Below are 17141 nucleotides of genomic sequence, written 5' to 3'. Positions count from 1 at the left end.
TACAACGTTATCTGCTGCAGACACTGGTCATCACTGTCAACACGGTACATTTTATAATATTCCGGGGCTGTGGGGTAGCCTTGTAGTTACAGCTATCGCCCATCACACCGAAGACCAGGTTCGATACCCCACATGGGTACATTGTGTGAAGCCCATTTCTGGTGCCCCGCCGTGATATTGCTGGGATATTGTTAAATGCGGCGCAAAACCAAACTCACTCACTGCACGAACTGGGCTTTGCACAAATATCATTAGTAAATGATCATAAAAGCATCCGAGTCCGTGGACATGTAAACAGAGAATAGTTAATTGTAGGTGAATTATATATGTTTTGCAATATATTGAGATAAACTGTTCGGTTGCTTCGACCATTCAAATGTCCTATTTTTACCCAGCTGTCAATGCAAGTCAAGCTGTGTCACGACGACCTTTGACCTTTTGGGGCTAGGTCAGACAAATGATGAGCTAGTCTGTCTCACAGTCCCTGAACCACATTATTTTCCCTACTGCCAAACCCTCTCTGCAGGGCTAAAGCCCTAATAAAGCAAGTCTAGATTTCCTCAGGTTCTCTGGTCTCCCTGGGGCTCCTTTTCAATTTAAATGGGCTTGTTTGTTACTATCAAAAAATACATATTCAGAGACTAAGCTTTAGTGAGCACTAATCATGAGCGTGCGCGCATAATTATCAGCTCACGTCCCTGTCCATGAATACACCCTATCAGCTGGGAATCTGTTCTGTCCCAGTGCCATGAGTGTTCTATAAATAGGATGAGGCGGTGGGGTAGCCTAGTGGTTAACGCGTTCGCTCGTAATGTCGGAGGCCTGGGTTCGATTCCTCAAGTGGGTACTATGCGTGAAGCTCATTTCTATTGTCCCCCGCCGTGATATTGCTGGAATATTGCTAAAGACGGCGTAAAACCACAGCTCACTCTCATTGATACATGCCGGGGAGAAAGACAGTGGTCAAGTAAAATATATTCACAGCATCCAATTTAAGAAGGAGAAGCCCAAAAGACACAAATGATTATATCTATATCAGCGACTGAGTAGTATATCCCACATAATCAATAAGAACGGATGTTTCAAATGTCCGATCACAAATTTCTGAGACACCTATGGAGTGAGTGAGTGAGTTTGGCTTTACGCCGCACTCAGCAATATTCCATCTATATGGCGGCGGTCTGTAAGTAACCGAGTCTGGACCATACGATCCAGTGATCAACAGCATGAGCATCGATCTACACAACTGAGATACGATGACATGTATCAACCCAGTCAACCAGCCCGAAGACCACCTGATCCCGTTAGTCGCATCTTACGACAAGCATGGGTTACTGAAGATCAATTCTAACCCGGATCTTCACGGGTTCTAACACACTTAAGGGAAGTAACTCTGTACAGACGATATGGTCGAGGTACCGCTTGATGAGGGTTATAGGTATATATTTCAGTACCCTAAGCTGTTTGAGAAGCGCGTTGCAGTGGAGCAGGAATGGATGAGGAAATACCCCAAGTACTACCGGGTCTGGATAGGGCCCTTCAATCCACTCATCAGAGTCTACCATCCAGACACAATCAGAGCTATCATCAAGTCCACAGGTGATATTTTAAATATATTTATTTTCTCAATCACCTATGTATTGAATTATGTTCCAGTGATATCTGAACGGAAGTTTCATTCGACCGAAGGAAATGCGGACTCTAACGGGTCGTACCGTCGTATACCACCTTGCAAACGGCCAACACGTCACAATTTAATTCTGACTCACAAAAGTCCAGAAACTCTCCGCACTGTGGGCACTTTCTGACAAGGGATTTGACCTAATTAAACATGCAGTTGTTATGAATATATGCCAAGGATGAAAAAACACGAAAAAATTTTCTTTCGAAAACTTTAAATTTAACTCGCTCGCCCATGGGCAGGCCCATGGGCGAACAGTGGCCCATGGGCCGGCCCATGGGCGAGAATGTTTAATTTCGATCAGAATTCATGTTTTGGAGGTTGTAAATGAATGAGTGTATGTTTGTAAGCATCATGAAACAAATTTCAACTCATTTTGACTTAATTCGACTAATTTAGAGCGATATTAAAAAATCTCGCCCATGGGCGAAAAACATTTTGGCCCATGGGCGAGAATATTGACTTTACTCAAAATATATGTTTTTCCATGTTTTGAAGTTGTAAATGAATGAATGTATGTTTATAAGTATCATGAAACAAAATTCAACTCATATTGACTTAATTCGACTAACTTAGAGCGATATTAAAAAATCTCGCCCATGGGCGAAACACATTTTGGCCCATGGGCGAGAATAATGACTTTTATTCAAAATATGTGTTTTTCCATGTTTTGGAGGTTGTAAATGAATGAGTGTATGTTTATAAGTACCATGAAACAAAATTCAACTCATATTGACTTAATTCGACGAACTTAGAACGATATTAAAAAATCTCGCCCATGGGCGAAAAATAGGTTGGCCCATGGGCGAGAATATTTACTTACTTTTACTCAAAATATGTGTTTTTCCATGTTTTGGAGGTTGTAAATGAATGAGTGTATGTTTGTAAGCATCATGAAACAAATTTCAACTCATTTTGACTTAATTCGACTAATTTAGAGCGATATTAAAAAATCTCGCCCATGGGCGAAAAACATTTTGGCCCATGGGCGAGAATATTGACTTTTACTCAAAATATATGTTTTTCCATGTTTTGGAAGTTGTAAATGAATGAATGTATGTTTATAAGTATCATGAAACAAAATTCAACTCATATTGACTTAATTCGACTAACTTAGAGCGATATTAAAAAATCTCGCCCATGGGCGAAAAACATTTTGGCCCATGGGCGAGAATAATGACTTTTATTCAAAATATGTGTTTTTCCATGTTTTGGAGGTTGTAAATGAATGAGTGTATGTTTATAAGTACCATGAAACAAAATTCAACTCATATTGACTTAATTCGACTAACTTAGAACGATATTAAAAAATCTCGCCCATGGGCGAAAAATAGGTTGGCCCATGGGCGAGAATATTGACTTTTACTCAAAATATATGTTTTTCCATGTTTTGGAGGTTGTAAATGAATGAGTGTATGTTTGTAAGCATCATGAAACAAATTTCAACTCATTTTGACTTAATTCGACTAATTTAGAGCGATATTAAAAAATCTCGCCCATGGGCGAAAAACATTTTGGCCCATGGGCGAGAATATTGACTTTTACTCAAAATATATGTTTTTCCATGTTTTGGAAGTTGCAAATGAATGAATGTATGTTTATAAGTATCATGAAACAAAATTCAACTCATATTGACTTAATTCGACTAACTTAGAGCGATATTAAAAATCTCGCCCATGGGCGAAAACAGTTTGGCCCATGGGCGAGAATAATGACTTTTATTCAAAATATGTGTTTTTCCATGTTTTGGAGGTTGTAAATGAATGAGTGTATGTTTATAAGTATCATGAAACAAAATTCAACTCATATTGACTTAATTCGACTAACTTAGAACGATATTAAAAATCTCGCCCATGGGCGAAAAATAGGTTGGCCCATGGGCGAGAATATTGACTTTTACTCAAAATATATGTTTTTCCATGTTTTGGGAGGTTGTAAATGAATGAATGTATGTTTATAAGCATCATGAAACAAAATTCAACTCATATTGACTTAATTCGACTAACTTAGAGCGATATTAAAAAAAATCTCGCCCATGGGCGAAAAACAGTTTGGCCCATGGGCGAGAATAATGACTTTTATTCAAAATATGTGTTTTTCCATGTTTTGGAGGTTGTAAATGAATGAGTGTATGTTTATAAGTATCATGAAACAAAATTCAACTCATATTGACTTAATTCGACTAACTTAGAACGATATTAAAAAATCTCGCCCATGGGCGAAAAATAGGTTGGCCCATGGGCGAGAATATTTACTTTTACTCAAAATATGTGTTTTTCCATGTTTTGGAGGTTGTAAATGAATGAGTGTATGTTTGTAAGCATCATGAAACAAATTTCAACTCATTTTGACTTAATTCGACTAATTTAGAGCGATATTAAAAAATCTCGCCCATGGGCGAAAAACATTTTGGCCCATGGGCGAGAATATTGACTTTTACTCAAAATATATGTTTTTCCATGTTTTGGAAGTTGTAAAATGAATGAATGTATGTTTATAAGTATCATGAAACAAAATTCAACTCATATTGACTTAATTCGACTAACTTAGAACGATATTAAAAAATCTCGCCCATGGGCGAAAAAATAGGTTGGCCCATGGGCGAGAATATTTACTTTTACTCAAAATATGTGTTTTTCCATGTTTTGAAGTTGTAAATGAATGAATGTATGTTTATAAGTATCATGAAACAAAAATTCAACTCATATTGACTTAATTCGACTAACTTAGAACGATATTAAAAATCTCGCCCATGGGCGAAAAATAGGTTGGCCCATGGGCGAGAATATTTACTTTTACTCAAAATATGTGTTTTTCCATGTTTTGGAGGTTGTAAATGAATGAGTGTATGTTTATAAGTATCATGAAACAAAATTCAACTCATTTTGACTTAATTCGACTAATTTTAGAGCGATATTAAAAAATCTCGCCCATGGGCGAAAATATTTTGGCCCATGGGCGAGAATATTGACTTTTACTCAAAATATATGTTTTTCCATGTTTTGAGGTTGTAAATGAATGAGTGTATGTTTATAAGTATCATGAAACAAAATTTCAACTCATATTGACTTAATTCGACTAACTTAGAGCGATATTAAAAAATCTCGCCCATGGGCGAAAATTTTGGCCCATGGGCGAGAATATTGACTTTTACTCAAAATATGTGTTTTTCCATGTTTTGGAGGTTGTAAATGAATGAGTGTATGTTTATAAGTATCATGAAACAAAATTCAACTCATATTGACTTAATTCGACTAACTTAGAACGATATTAAAAATCTCGCCCATGGGCGAAAAATAGGTTGGCCCATGGGCGAGAATATTGACTTTTACTCAAAATATGTGTTTTTCCATGTTTTGAGGTTGTAAATGAATGAGTGTATGTTTGTAAGCATCATGAAACAAATTTCAACTCATTTTGACTTAATTCGACTAATTTAGAGCGATATTAAAAATCTCGCCCATGGGCGAAAAACATTTTGGCCCATGGGCGAGAATATTGACTTTTACTCAAAATATATGTTTTTCCATGTTTTGAAGTTGCAAAATGAATGAATGTATGTTTATAAGTATCATGAAACAAAATTCAACTCATATTGACTTAATTCGACTAACTTAGAGCGATATTAAAATCTCGCCCATGGGCGAAAAACATTTTGGCCCATGGGCGAGAATAATGACTTTTATTCAAAATATGTGTTTTTCCATGTTTTGGAGGTTGTAAATGAATGAGTGTATGTTTATAAGTATCCATGAAACAAAATTCAACTCATATTGACTTAATTCGACTAACTTAGAACGATATTAAAAAATCTCGCCCATGGGCGAAAAATAGGTTGGCCCATGGGCGAGAATATTTACTTTTACTCAAAATATGTGTTTTTCCATGTTTTGGAGGTTGTAAATGAATGAGTGTATGTTTGTAAGCATCATGACAACAAATTTCAACTCATTTTGACTTAATTCGACTAATTTAGAGCGATATTAAAAATCTCGCCCATGGGCGAAAACATTTTGGCCCATGGGCGAGAATATTGACTTTTACTCAAAATATATGTTTTTCCATGTTTTGAAGTTGTAAATGAATGAATGTATGTTTATAAGTATCATGAAACAAAATTCAACTCATATTGACTTAATTCGACTAACTTAGAGCGATATTAAAAATCTCGCCCATGGGCGAAAACATAGTTTGGCCCATGGGCGAGAATAATGACTTTTATTCAAAATATGTGTTTTTCCATGTTTTGGAGGTTGTAAATGAATGAGTGTATGTTTATAAGTATCATGAAACAAAATTCAACTCATATTGACTTAATTCGACTAACTTAGAACGATATTAAAAAATCTCGCCCATGGGCGAAAAAATAGGTTGGCCCATGGGCGAGAATATTTACTTTTACTCAAAATATATGTTTTTCCATGTTTTGGAGGTTGTAAATGAATGAATGTATGTTTATAAGTATCATGAAACAAAAATTCAACTCATATTGACTTAATTCGACTAACTTAGAGCGATATTAAAAAATCTCGCCCATGGGCGAAAAACAGTTTGGCCCATGGGCGAGAATATTGACTTTTACTCAAAATATGTGTTTTTCCATGTTTTGAGGTTGTAAATGAATGAATGTATGTTTATAAGTATCATGAAACAAAATTCAACTCATATTGACTTAATTCGACTAACTTAGAACGATATTAAAAAAATCTCGCCCATGGGCGAAAAATAGGTTGGCCCATGGGCGAGAATATTTTACTTTTACTCAAAATATGTGTTTTTCCATGTTTTGGAGGTTGTAAATGAATGAGTGTATGTTTATAAGTATCATGAAACAAAATTCAACTCATTTTGACTTAATTCGACTAACTTTAGAGCGATATTAAAAAATCTCGCCCATGGGCGAAAAAATAGTTTGGCCCATGGGCGAGAATATTGACTTTTACTCAAAATATGATTTTCCATGTTTTGGAAGTTGTAAATGAATGAATGTATGTTTATAAGTATCATGAAACAAAATTCAACTCATATTGACTTAATTCGACTAACTTAGAGCGATATTAAAAAATCTCGCCCATGGGCGAAAAATAGGTTGGCCCATGGGCGAGAATATTTACTTTTACTCAAAATATGTGTTTTTCCATGTTTTGGAGGTTGTAAATGAATGAGTGTATGTTTATAAGTATCATGAAACAAAATTCAACTCATATTGACTTAATTCGACTAACTTAGAACGATATTAAAAAATCTCGCCCATGGGCGAAAAATAGGTTGGCCCATTGGCGAGAATAATTACTTTTACTCAAAATATATGTTTTCCATGTTTTGGGGTATGGTGGTTTATCCCTTATTATAAACATATTAATTATTACTTTAGCTCTCACCTACCTCATCATATGTAGTCACTAGGCACTTAAAACATTAGAAGTAATGCCATGAAATGTGGCTCGTCAATGGTATGCGTGTACGAACAGATAATATCAAAACATACACGTCAGAACAGTCAAAATTAAGAAATTGTTGAATATGAAATATTACTGTTAATTTGTAATTCTTGGAACATAAACAGTATTGTGAGAGCTTAAAAAAATGTAACTGCATTGAAATATGTCTTGTCAATCCTATTGACATTTGCCAATAACCACTTCCAAATAAAATAAATAGTCCATGCTGCTTCAGAACAAATAAAGGTCAATTAGGGAGCCCCAACTGGGTAATTAAGGAGAGAAGTCAATACACTGTCACTTCCTGCCCAGGACGTCACACGTCACCACTCGGGAGCGAAGGGCCTTGTCAAACCTCCTCACAAAGGAAAAAAAAGCATCAAAACTGTGTTTTTATTCTACGTGACACTCGGTATGTCGTCATAGTATTCATTGTTGAATAACTTCTATCGTGGGCAACCCCACACTTGCGAGGTGTACCTACCCAGGTTCGCACGTTTCTGTTTTAATATTTTGTGATCAATTATTTTGTAATTCCCGTCTGCCCGTCACGGCTATTCTTCGCCCGAGGTTTAAGGGAGTGAGTCTATTATATTAATTGTATTTTTATTGTGTCGTTTAACGAGCTGGACACGGAGTGCTGTTATCATGAATGTTATCATATATTAGTGGGATGCATTGATAGTAATGAAAACTTATAAGAAGATAGTGTACCTCAACATACAAACCTATCCCGATAGCTCTCATCGTCACTCTCATGTCAATCCATTGTGACTGTTGCAGTCCTCCTGTACATCCTGTATATATAAGCAAGTTGGGTTTTTTTATTTAGGATTTATTATTGCTAAACACACATTTAACCGAGATGAAGAAGGGGGTCTCAAATTCCATGTATGCTTTTGCTCTCATAAGTTAGACATCCCATTTGTCAGACACGCCAATTATCAGACAACTTTGGATCAATCAGGCGTGACTGTGATTACAAACCTAGTTTTACCCAGTGGCGTAATAGACCCGTCCCATAGACTAACGAGATGTTTTCATATTAGTGGTTAGTGGTATATTTTAACACTAATTATGAGTTTGTTACTTTTTTGTGCAGAAATACTTTGATCAGAATACTAATATTAATTGACTTCGGCTTCTCACAGTTTGTGTTCATAATGTTCACTTTGATCAAAACAGGATTATAGATTTCCCATGTAACTAATTGAGTTACTCCCAGCGGTACAATGGTGGATACGAATGGCTGTTGGGCTTCCTCTGCTCCCCCCTATGAATAACTGACAAGAAACTTGAAACCAAGATGGAGTAAACAGTTAAAACATAAACTCAATGAAGCTGCAGGTTTGCACCTTAACAATAAAAAAAATCAAAACAACACAAATATTTAATAAGAATAAATAACCATCACTAAGCTATCGATAGTCACACATTCTATTGATGGATCGATAATTTTTCATTTCTACCATCGATTAATTGCTTTCGGAATAATTGCAATTCATCGATAGTTTGATGCATCATTACAGCCCTATTAATTATATGGCTTAATATATTCTTAAGCACATAACTTTGTTAAAGGTAACAGTGCAGTGTACCTGCGTGCAACCAACCATAACTTATGTTGATTTGACGTGTCTGGGACGTCTAACTGATCGGAGGACACCAGAGAGTAAGTTGCATGCAATATTTTAAATATTGCCCTTGTGGATTGCCATTATGATTTGCACACATTATGTTTTGCAGACAGTGTACATCACTATCTATGTAATTGTATTATTGTTATGGAGCGGCATTGACATGCATGTTTATGTTTGTTTGCCAATCCCGTCATGATTACTTGAAGAAAACATGTTTAAACTATACATTGAACTATCCATAGTATTAATATGTAGTCTTTACATTAGGCAATGAGGAATACACAATATATTCAAGACTGAGTTTGATTTTACCTTTTAAAAATTGTCAATATTTTGCAACAGCCGAAAAGATTTACCTTGACCTCGTTATGCACAGGTCCGTGGATGTGGTCTCTCGGTATTTTAGAAACTATGTCGTTAAGACAGTTGAGAGTGTTGATCTGTATGCAGTCTTTCTGCATGCATTTTCACGAGATCCATTCTCCCCTTTTCCTCTTTTCACTATGAACTTATAACCATTTACACAAAGGTATCTTTCACCACGAAATGTAGGGTGAGCTGAGTTAACACATTTTACATTTGGTAGAAAGCTAGTGTCCTATTCCCTTAAAACAACACCGTCGTCACAACATCAAACATCCAAGGATTTTACCTCGACCCAGTAGTCTAACCAGAGACCATATAATAGATCTATTATATGGTCTCTGGTCTAACTTACGGGTCTACCCAGTAGACATCAGTTGCTTGATAACGGTTTTAGCAGCTACGCCGAAACGGGGTGTCCCCAGTTTGCCAGCAGATATTTTAAAGGTTTCAGGTCACTGAACCATGCTAATCTCTTGAAACAACAGGTGATACACTTTTTAGGCCTAAAATTATCCAGTTAGGCAGATACCGCTCATTAGGCTATGTGGGACTTCATGCCTCACTGGTTTTATGGGATTACGGTTCACCTTACCACTGCGCTGAGCCCGTGAACAGAGTTCACCTGAACTGACACTAACACGAGTGAGTCATTAAATTAATGATTGGTGTTATGTTTAAACTGAACACATCACTTATCTCGTTGACATATCAATCTGATAAGGTCATAACAGAACTACACAGAAATAACATTGATGTAGTTGCAGGGTCGTGGTTGTGTGAGACCTAAGAAAACAAATATCGCCAGCTTGAAGAACGGCTAGGTAGACTGCTGCAAGATGATGTCGAGACTCCACTTGCTTACGGTGTGTCTCACCTTGTGGGACTATGAATAATGATGTATGCTTGTGATATTGTGTATAATGTGATATTTTATAATAATGTATGTTTGTATCATGGTGGTAGTGCTAATATTGCCTAATGGTTGTATTTCATAATACTGTTGATGAGATTGATGATGATGATAATATGTATATTGACATAAATGAATGAATGAAGTCACAGCGTCAATTTTATGGGCAGCCAAAATATCCTGGACCATATTACAAACGGAACAACCTGCCCTGCACGCTCATTCATGTGTGTCCTCGTATCCCAGGTAACCCCTGCTGCCTGTTAGGGGCGCCGAAACGCCGCTTTACAATATAATAAAGAAGTTGTATATCCATATAACTTTCTCCGTTGTTCAAATTATCATGGTCTCAACAGATATTGCATTGTCATAAGAATTCAAGAGAGATTTTCAAGCTATTGTGTTGTCATCCACATGTTGATTTAGCTGGTTTCTTCCTCATTTCCAATTTCATCATTCTGAGTTTCACCTTAGTTGAGTATTTCAGTGTGGCTCGCAAAGACGAGGTCACGGAGCGGAACGATGACGTTTAGTGTATCTCCGCGTTCAGTTACGTAATTTCCGCAAAGCGCCTGCGGCAATTTGCGTCGAAAAGTCGTTGTGTCCCATCCGTTGGTCTTGTGTATTGGAGTTATACAGCCACGACTTTCAAGTGTATTTTGCTTTCCAAATATATACAATCCATTGATCACTCTGGGCTAGGTGTGAGATGTACAGGTGCTCGTGAGGGTGTTTTTAAAAAGACTGACTGCGCTTATCGCGCAGCCAAATATCGTACATTCTAAGGAAATCTCGAATTGATTGTATTATAAGGTGTCGAAATGGTGTTAAATTCTCTTTGTGCATCAACTTATTTGTCATGCAAAATTGGTGTGTATATATGTGTGATTGAACAACCCTGTTTACTGAGACAGGAATAGGAACTTTGACCTTTCTCAAGACGTGCACATTTATGCGTATATGCTCTTGAAAACCTTTGTTTGGCAAGATGTGCTTTTCAATTTTGCTATTGTGTGCATGTTCATATTGTATTTCAGTTTTGAACATATGGTTTAAACATATTTATATTATCAGAGAATCTGGTTTGGTAAACAAGCAAAACATTGCTTTTATTAATACCTCACCGGTACATATAAAATATAACAGAATACACAAGAACTGGATAAACAAAACGTCAAATTAATTCCTATCATAAGTAGTAGCAACTGTCACTGACACCTTCGGCTAGGTGGATAAAACGGGACGCAAAAATCCTCGAATACACCGCATCACAATAGTAAACAGAATTTATCTTAACGAATGTTTAAAGACAGACAGACAGCTAGACATAGTTTATCAAAGTGCCCCATGTATGTAAACAAGATATATAATACATATAACATAAACGCATAATGTTTTATATACATCCAGCCTTAACAGGCTTATGAAACACTGTTATCTAGAGGGTCAAAATATACATCATAGAAAGATTTTATAAAACCATATTTATACATAACCTTAGGCAAAAATATCTTAAATCTCTCTTCATGTAAATATAGCTTGAAATTCAGTCATATATTTCACTAACAAGGTATTGACCAGTCGATTTGAACCACTGCTTCACGGTTTACTGACTGCCGTGGATGCACATTTTCAAGGGTACAGCTTCATTAAGCCTTATGCAACCAACCATAAAACGTGCTGTTTTAAGCGGTCTGGCTTTTTGGGAGGTCTATCTTATGTACATTCACGTGACACATAAATAAACTATTTTGTCTGTCTTATGGGAAGATACCGTTTTTTCAATGGGGCGGGATATAAATGATTTATTCTGCCTAATGATTTGTACAACACCACCTAAGCAGTGCACAACCGTGCACCCGGCATACATTGTAATTTGTTCGGTTGTAGAAAAAGTCATAGGGAAAAAAGTAATAGATTTGGGTAGGAAAAAAGTCATAGGAAAAAGTCATAAACTCAAAAAGGTCAGTATTGATGATGTATTTTTTTAACAAGTCATAACAATATTATCATCAACAGCACTACCACATTTGAACCTAACTTATAAAATTAATGTAATCATTCAAGTAAAATACATGACATCAGAAAATGCACTGTCATCATAACACTTTGATCTGCAACAGCACTACATCAGTCAGTTGTCCCAGCATATTTTTATTATATTTAACCGAATGTTCCAGCCAATGCCATGAAGAGTTTGGATCACAGTCTGACGGCCAGCGAGTCTTATATTAGCTGCTAGAAGGGAGCCATTTGAGTAAGAGCATTAACTGATAATCCCATGAGTTCATTAATCGCTGTGATATCGTCAAGCTCAAAGCTAGTTAAATAAACAATCAGGTGACTTGTGACTTTAAATCCCACAATCTGTTCATCTCTCCTGTTTTGATAAGATCCAATTGCTTAAAGCGTCACACTAAAGGAATAATTAACTTGAAAGTGAAATAGTATAAACAAAGTAAATAACTGGAGGACATGATGTTTTATAATAGTTATTTTTCTATGTCTTTTTTCATGACTTTTTTTCCTATGACTTTTTTCCGTCCACCATTTGTTCAAGGTCACGTGAATCAATCAGAGATGGACATTATTACATGAGGTAGGGTAAATGTGCATTGTACGTACGTGCTTAGGAACCTTGAACTTGCAGTTACATTTAATTATTTGCGTACAGATATTGGTCTAGAATAATTTATCGATTCGTTTAGTCTTGAAGATGTATTGATGCAGGGACTCCATTATGTTCTTGTTGACATTGTTGGTAGCTAGAGGTGTTCCTAATTTTCACAGTTTGGAGTGAGTGAGCGAGTAAGTTTAGTTTTAGGCTGCACTCAGCAATATTCCAGCTATATGGCGACGGTCTGTAAATAATCGAGTCTATACCAGACGATCCAGTGATCAACAAATTGAGCATCGATCTAAGCAGTTGGATGAGTCAGTTTAGTTTTACGCCACACTCAGCAATATTCCAACTATATGGCAGCGGTCTGTAAATAATCGAGCCTGGACCAGACAATCCAGTGATCAACAGCATGAACATCGATCAGCGCAATTGGGAACCGATGACATGTGTCAACCAAGCCAGCGAGCCTGACCACCCGATCCCGTTAGTCGCCTCTTACGATAAGCATGGGTTACTGAAGATCAATTCTAACCCGGATCTTCACGGGTTCGGCGCAATCGGGAACCGATGACATGTGTCAATCAAGCCAGCGAGCCTGACCACCCGATCCCGGTAGTCACCTTTACGATAAGCATGGGTTACTGAAGGCCAATTCTGACCCGGACCTTTACGGGTTTCACAGTTTTGTCTTCTTGAGAGGGTACGTATGTCTAAAAACATTTGAAGTAAATTTAGATACACCAGGTTTATAATAGTAGGATACTTGTGTTTTAAGTGATGGCTAAATTTGTGCACAGTCGCCAACGTATGAAAGGACCTTGTAAGTCCTTCTAGGGTGGGTGGGGTGAAGGGGTGGTATGGGAGCATTGAGGGGGCAAGGCAGGCTGAGCGAGTGTAGTAATTGAGGGGCTATGGGCGGCCTTGACCGTGGAGTTTGTTATGGATGGTACTTGAGAGGCGGCGGGGTCGGTGGTGGCTGTAGGCGCGCGGACCTCGGAGGAGACAGTAGTTGTTGGAGGTAGAGTTGTGAAGGAATATAGAGGCGGCTGAGAAGACAGGTGGTTGGATGAAGTGAGATGGCATAGTGAGCAGAAAGTGGATCGAGATTGCTAGGGTTGAGAGGTGGGCGCGGACGTCGGAGAGGACAGTCACGCACATATGGGTGAATTTGGAGTGACTACATACCAATCCGTGAAACAATTAAGTAATGAAACAATAGGCGAGAGCTTCAATAATACAACTGATAGCTCATGACAGGTAATTAATGACAGATGGTCGGATTGGGGTGTGCTGATAGCTATAGTCCGGGAAAGCCACTTTTAAGAGAACAAGAGTTGAAAATGGTTTGGCTCAACCGGCAATGGGTATGGTTGAGTGATCGTGTGAAAGTGGGTCTCCCGGCAATTCGCTATTAGCTAATCCATGTTACCGTAAATAATCCAGATTTTTAATGTCTCTCTAAGTTAGTCAAATTAAGTCAAAATGAGTTGAAATTTGTGTCATGATGCTTTTAAACATACACTCATTCATTTACAACCTCCCAAACATGACTTCTGATCGAAATTATACATTCTCGCCCATGGGCTAACCTCTTTTTCGCCCATGGGCGAGATTTTTTAATATCACTCTAAGTTAGTCAAATTAAGTCAATATGAGTTGAATTTTGTTTCATGATACTTATAAACATACACTCATTCATTTACAACCTCCAAAACATGGAAAACATATACTTTGAATAAAAGTAAATATTCTCGCCCATGGGCCAACCTATTTTTCGCCCATGGGCGAGATTTTTAACATCCATCTAAGTTAGTCGAACTAAGTCAATATGAGTTGAATTTTGTTTCATGGTACTTATAAACATACACTCATTCATTTACAACCTCCAAAACATGGAAAATCATGTATTTTAGTAAAAGCCAATATTCTCGCCCATGGGCCAAAATGTGTTTCGCCCATGGGCGAGATTTTTTAACATCGCTCTAAGTTAGTCAAATGGAGTCAATATGAGTTGAAATTTGTTTCAAGGTACTTATAAACATACACTCATTCATTTACAACCTCCAAAACATGGAAAATCACGTATTTTGAGTAAAAGTCAATATTCTCGCCCATGGGCCAAAATGTGTTTCGCCCATGGGCGAGATTTTTTAACATCGCTCTAAGTTAGTCAAATGGAGTCAATATGAGTTGAAATTTGTTTCAAGGTACTTATAAACATACACTCATTCATTTACAACCTCCAAAACATGGAAAATCATGTATTTTGAGTAAAAGTCAATATTCTCGCCCATGGGCCAAAATGTGTTTCGCCCATGGGCGAGATTTTTTAATATCGTTCTAAGTTAGTCGAATTAAGTCAATGTGAGTTGAATTTTGTTTCATGATACTTATAAACATACACTCATTCATTTACAACCTCCAAAACATGGAAAATCATGTATTTTGAGTAAAAGTCAATATTCTCGCCCATGGGCCAAAATGTGTTTCGCCCATGGGCGAGATTTTTTAATATCGTTCTAAGTTAGTCGAATTAAGTCAATGTGAGTTGAGTTTTGTTTCATGATACTTATAAACATACACTCATTCATTTACAACCTCCAAAACATGGAAAATCATGTATTTTGAGTAAAAGTCAATATTCTCGCCCATGGGCCAAAATGTGTTTCGCCCATGGGCGAGATTTTTTAATATCGTTCTATGTTAGTCGAATTAAGTCAATGTGAGTTGAGTTTTGTTTCATGATACTTATAAACATACACTCATTCATTTACAACCTCCAAAACATGGAAAATCATGTATTTTGAGTAAAAGTCAATATTCTCGCCCATGGGCCAACCTATTTTTCGCCCATGGGCGAGATTTTTTAATATCGCTCTAAGTTAGTCAAATTAAGTTAAAATGAGTTGAAATTTGTGTCATGATGCTTATAAACATACACTCATTCATTTACAACCTCAAAAACATGGGAAAACATGTATTTTGAGTAAAAGTCAATATTCTCGCCCATGGGCCAAAATGTTTTTCGCCCATGGGCGAGATTTTTTAATATCGCTCTAAATTAGTCGAATTAAGTCAAAATGAGTCGAAATTTGTTTCATGATGCTTACAAACATACACTCATTCATTTACAACCTCCAAAACATGAATTCTGATCGAAATTAAACATTCTCGCCCATGGGCCACTGTTCGCCCATGGGCCTGCCCATGGGCGAGCGAGTTTAAATTTAAAGTTTTCGAAAGAATTTTTTTTCATTTTTTCATCCTTGGCATATATTCATAACAACTGCATGTTTAATTAGGTCAAATCCCTTGTCAGAAAGTGCCCACAGTGCGGAGAGTTTCTGGACTTTTGTGAGTCCAGAATTAAATTGTGACGTGTTATTAGAATTTTCTTCAAAATACTGTTAATACGTTCCCATCTGATCAGTATAAGCTCCCAAACGGAACCATTTTCACACATGATGACCTTTGTATCCGTGTTATTTGAGAAAGTGCGAAATTGTCATGTACAAAATGCTAAAAGCCTGTTGCACGTGCAAATCGTTGAAAACACAGTTCATGTAGAGGGTTTTAAAAGCACGCGTAGTTTGTAATTTTTCTCTCATATTTTGCTCTGCAAATCAAGTTCGAAAATGCCCCGTTTGAGTACAGCAAATCGAAATATTGCCATTGGTCGCATTGAGGCCGGGGAAAGCTTTGGAACAGTTGCCCGTCATCTAAACGTACACAAAACAACAATCTCACGACTTTGGAATCGTTACACACATTTCCATGCAATTGAAGATCGTCCCAGGAGCGGTAGACCTAGGATCACCACACCGGCTCAGGATCGCTTTATTCGACTCAGCCACCTACGTAATCGGCATGCCACACCCACCATCACTGCAACACAGGTGCCAGGTTTGAGGAGAGTATCGGCCCAAACCATCAGGAACCGTTTACATGAGGCAAATTTACGTGCAAGAAGACCAGTTGTTGGGCCCGTCTTGAAACGCCAACATCGACGCCAACGTCTCAGGTGGTGTACTAACGTAAGGAGATGGACCCTCAGAAACTGGAGAAGAGTCTGGTTTAGTGACTAGTCTCGTTTTCTTCTTCAACGACGTGACGGTAGACAACGTGTCTATAGACGAGCAAATGAACGTTTTGCACCGAACTGCGTTCGACAGGTTGACAGATTTGGAGGAGGAAGCATCATGGTATGGGGAGCCATGTCTTACAACCAACGGTCAGACTTGGTCATCATTCGTGGCAATTTGACGGCACAACGGTACATTGATGACGTCTTACAGCCACATCTTCTGCCGATAATCGACCAACAGAGGGAGTTGTTTCAACATGACAATGCCCGTCCTCATACAGCTCGTGCAACAGTGGCATTCCTACAGAATTCAAACGTCAACGTGATGCCGTGGCCCTCCAGATCGCCAGACATCAATCCTATCGAACATCTGTGGGACCAGCTGGATCGTCGTGT

The 17141-nt window shown here is 37.6% G+C and overlaps 1 protein-coding gene across 1 annotated transcript in view; it reads left to right on the top strand.

Annotated features, from left to right (window-relative positions):
- LOC124265616 (ultra-long-chain fatty acid omega-hydroxylase-like) overlaps positions 1 to 17141 on the top strand; it is a 28987-nt gene that overhangs the window by 457 nt on the left and 11389 nt on the right. Inside the window, exon 2 of the mRNA XM_046700403.1 lies at positions 1452 to 1599. The gene's annotated coding sequence lies outside the window, so the exon portion shown is untranslated. The remainder of the gene's footprint in view (positions 1 to 1451; positions 1600 to 17141) is intronic.

Source organism: Haliotis rubra, unplaced genomic scaffold (assembly GCF_003918875.1).
Source record: "Haliotis rubra isolate DU_JTF1 unplaced genomic scaffold, ASM391887v1 Scf988, whole genome shotgun sequence".
Taxonomy (NCBI): domain Eukaryota; kingdom Metazoa; phylum Mollusca; class Gastropoda; order Lepetellida; family Haliotidae; genus Haliotis; species Haliotis rubra.
The sequence above is the reverse complement of the archived record's forward strand: the minus strand, read 5'-3'. Positions and strand labels throughout refer to the sequence as shown.